Raw genomic sequence first — 4,634 nt, forward strand, 5'->3', positions numbered from 1 at the left:
TTGTACATTGACCCAGTGTCCCACTGCAGCCCAGACTGAGCCCCACCCTGGGCCCTTCCTGTCTGTACATTGACCCAGTGTCCCACTGCAGCCCAGACTGAGCCCCACCCTTGGCCCTTCCTGTCTGTACATTGACCCAGTGTCCCACTGCAGCCCAGACTGAGCCCCACCCTGGGCCCTTCCTGTTTGTATATTGACCCAGTGTCCCACTGCAGCCCAGACTGAGCCCCACTCTGGGCCCTTCCTGTCTGTACATTGACCCAGTGTCCCACTGCAGCCCAGACTGAGCCCCACCCTGGGCCCTTCCTGTCTGTACATTGACCCAGTGTCCCACTGCAGCCCAGAGTGAGCCCCACCCTGGCCCCTTCCTGTCTGTACATTGACCCAGTGTCCCACTGCAGCCCAGACTGAGCCCCACCCTGGGCATTTCCTGTTTGTACATTGACCCAGTGTCCCACTGCAGCCCAGACTGAGCCCCACCCTGGGCCCTTCCTGTCTGTACATTGACCCAGTGTCCCACTGCAGCCCAGACTGAGCCCCACCCTTGGCCCTTCCTGTCTGTACATTGACCCAGTGTCCCACTGCAGCCCAGACTGAGCCCCACCCTGGGCCCTTCCTGTTTGTATATTGACCCAGTGTCCCACTGCAGCCCAGACTGAGCCCCACTCTGGGCCCTTCCTGTCTGTACATTGACCCAGTGTCCCACTGCAGCCCAGACTGAGCCCCACCCTGGGCCCTTCCTGTCTGTACATTGACCCAGTGTCCCACTGCATCCCAGACTGAGCCCCACCCTGGGCCCTTCCTGTCTGTACATTGACCCAGTGTCCCACTGCAGCCCAGACTGAGCCCCACCCTGGGCCCTTCCTGTCTGTACATTGACCCAGTGTCCCACTGCAGCCCAGACTGAGCCCCACCCTGGGCCCTTCCTGTCTGTACATTGACCCAGTGTCCCACTGCAGCCCAGACTGAGCCCCACCCTGGGCCCTTCCTGTCTGTACATTGACCCAGTGCCCCATTGGGGACCATCCAGCCCCGGATATCCGGCAGAATCAGCGCTGTGGGACCGGGTGACTGAGTCTCGTGACCCTGTCGCTGGGCCTCTGACGTCACAATGGGAGACGACGCTCGCTCAGCTCGAGCTGGAAACCGTTAAAGGGCCGTTCGGATTTTAACCTGGAGCGCGGCCGGTTAAAGGGGAGGGACAGAGAATCGGCCAAAAATGTTCACGTAATGAGACCGGCAATGGTTATAAATTGAAATGATCATATCATGAGACCAGGAATGGTTATAAATTGAAATGTTCATATAATGAGATCAGGAATGGTTATAAATTGAAATGTTCATACAATGAGACCAGGAATGGTTATAAATTGAAATGATCATATAATGAGACCAGGAATGGTTATGAATTGAAATGTTCATATAATGAGACCAGGAATGGTTATAAATTGAAATGTTCATATAATGAGACCAGGAATGGTTATGAATTGAAATGTTCATATAATGAGACCAGGAATGGTTATAAATTGAAATGTTCATATAATGAGACCAGGAATGGTTATAAATTGAAATGTTCATATAATGAGACCAGTAATGGTTATAAATTGAAATGTTCATATAATGAGACCAGGAATGGTTCTAAATTGTAATGTTCATATAATGAGACCAGGAATGGTAATGAATTGAAGTGTTCATATAATGAGACCAGGAATGGTTATAAATTGAAATGTTCATATAATGAGACCGGGCATGGTTATAAATTGAAATGTTCATATAATGAGACCAGGAATGGTTATAAATTGAAGTGTTCATATAATGAGACTGGGAATGGTTATCAATTGAAATGTTCATATAATGAGACCAGGAATGGTTATAAATTGAAATGTTCATATAATGAGACCGGGAATGGTTATAAATTGAAGTGTTCATATAATGAGACCAGGAATGGTTATAAATTGAAATGTTCATATAATGAGACCAGGAATGGTTATAAATTGAAATGTTCATATCATGAGATCAGGAATGGTTATAAATTGAAATGTTCATATGATGAGACCGGGAATGGTTATAAATTGAAATGTTCATATAATGAGACCAGGAATGGTTATAAATTGAAATGTTCATATAATGAGACCAGGAATGGTTATAAATTGAAATGTTCATAAAATGAGACCAGGAATGGTTATAAATTGAAATGTTCATATAATGAGACCAGGAATGGTTATAAATTGAAATGTTCATATCATGAGACCAGGAATGGTTATGAATTGAAATGTTCATATAATGAGACCAGGAATGGTTATAAATTGAAATGTTCATATAATGAGACCAGGAATGGTTATAAATTGAAATGTTCATATAATGAGACCAGGAATGGTTATAAATTGACATGTTCATATAATGAGACCAGGAATGGTTATAAATTGAAATGTTCATATAATGAAACCGGGAATGGTTATAAATTGAAGTGTTCATATAATGAGACCAGGAATGGTTATAAATTGAAATGTTCATATCATGAGACCGGGAATGGTTATAAATTGAAATGTTCATATAATGAGACCGGGAATGGTTATAAATTGAAATGTTCATATAATGAGACCAGGAATGGTTATAAATTGTAATGTTCATATAATGAGACCAGGAATGGTTATAAATTGAAGTGTTCATATGATGAGACCAGGAATGGTTCGAAATTGAAATGTTCATATAATGAGACCGGGAATGGTTATAAATTGAAATGTTCATATAATGAGACCAGGAATGGTTCGAAATTGAAATGTTCATATAATGAGACCGGGAATGGTTATAAATTGAAATGTTAATATCATGAGACCAGGAATGGTTATAAATTGAAATGTTCCACACTTCGTCCGGGTCTGGATTCCCGCAGTGACTCCAGGTGTCTCCTTCCGTTTGAACTGAACTGATTCTCCCTCAACCTGAAACAGATTAAAGATTAAACAGGAAATAAACAGATTGAACAACAGTGTAAATAACAGGGAGACTGGGGTTAATATTTCAATAATAATTACAGACAAATATTACCCATAAAAGGGCCTGAATCCCAGTGATATTTTATTTATTACATTAAACATTAACACAAACACTCACCCGATCCGCTCCAGACTCCTGCGGGTCAGTATGAGGGAGCGGAGAGCGGGGACAGATCGGTCTGTGAAGGAGTTTAATCCCAGGGACAGACCCGTCAGTGACCGGTTTGTCCTGAGAGCGGAGACAAGATCTTCGGTGCAAGAATCTGTGAGACCGACATCATCCAGACTGAGGATCAGAGAGACAGAAATCACAGGAATCAGGGTAAATCCCCAGTGTTTATTAATAACACTATTACTGATACTAATAATAATGTACAGTGTTTATTAATAACACGATTACTGATACTAATAATAATGTACAGTGTTTATTTATAACACTATTACTGATACTAATAATACTGTACAGTGTTTAATAATAAAACTTTTACTGATACTAATAATGTACACTGTTTTTTAATAACACGTATTGATGCTAATAATAATGTACAGTGTTCATTGAGAACACTATTACTGATATCAATTATAATGTATATTAATAACACTATTATTGATCATATTAATAATGTCGATTATTAGTAGCACTATTAGTGATACTGATATGTATGTACAGAGGTCATTAATAACACTATTTCTGATACTAATAATAATGTACACTGTTTAATAACACTATTACTGATACTAATAATTATATAAACTGTTTATTAATAACACTATGACTGATATTAATATTAATGTACGGTGTTTATTAATAACACTATAACTGATACTAATAATAATGTCGATTATTAGTGGCATTATTACTGATCCTAATAATAATGTACAGTGTTTATTAATAACACTGTTATGGATACTATCAATAACGTAGTTTATTAGTAGCACTATTACTGATACTGATAATAATGAACAGAATTTATTAATAACACCATTACTGATACTAATAATGATATGCAATGCTTATTAATAACACTCTTACTGATACTAATAATAAAGTACACTGTTTAATAACACTATTACTGATGCTAATAACAATATACAATGTTTATTAATAACACTATTACTGATATTAATTATAATGTACAGTGTTAGTCATCCAGTTATTACAAACACAATCTCAAACAGTCTGATACTTACTGCAGTTTCTGTATTTTACAGTTTGGGTTCTTCAGAGCAGCAAACAATAGTTTCACTCCTGAATCTCCCAGTTCATTAATACCCAGGTTCAGATCCGTCAGTGACCGCTTTGTACTGAGAGCGGAGGAGAGATCCTTGGTGCAAGAATCTCTCAGACCGATATCCCATTTGCTGGGGATCAGAGACAGCGAAATAACAGGAATCAATGTAAATCCCCAATGTTTATTAAGAACACTATTGCTGATACTAATAATAATGTACAGTGTTTATTAATAACACTATTACTGACACTTTTATCCCCATCACCCTGAAAACTAATCCTCTTCAAGTACATGTCCAATTACCTTTTGCAAGTTCCTTTAAGCAAGTGCGTTCCAGATCTTCAAAAATATCTCTGTGAAAGGATTTCTCCTCATTTCCCCTCGAGTTCGTTTGAAATTATTTTAA

The 4,634-nt window shown here is 39.4% G+C and overlaps 1 long non-coding RNA gene across 1 annotated transcript; it reads right to left on the reverse strand.

Moving 5' to 3' along the window:
* Positions 1-2,772: 2,772 nt before the first annotated feature.
* LOC137313322 (uncharacterized) lies at positions 2,773-4,352 on the reverse strand. The gene is made up of 3 exons (XR_010961028.1): positions 4,188-4,352; positions 3,115-3,282; positions 2,773-2,942 (listed from the first exon to the last, which is right to left on the reverse strand). It is a non-coding gene; the product is annotated as an uncharacterized lncRNA (long non-coding RNA).
* Between the last annotated feature and the right edge of the window lie 282 nt (positions 4,353-4,634).

This window comes from Heptranchias perlo, unplaced genomic scaffold, assembly GCF_035084215.1.
Source record: "Heptranchias perlo isolate sHepPer1 unplaced genomic scaffold, sHepPer1.hap1 HAP1_SCAFFOLD_47, whole genome shotgun sequence".
Lineage (NCBI taxonomy): Eukaryota > Metazoa > Chordata > Chondrichthyes > Hexanchiformes > Hexanchidae > Heptranchias > Heptranchias perlo.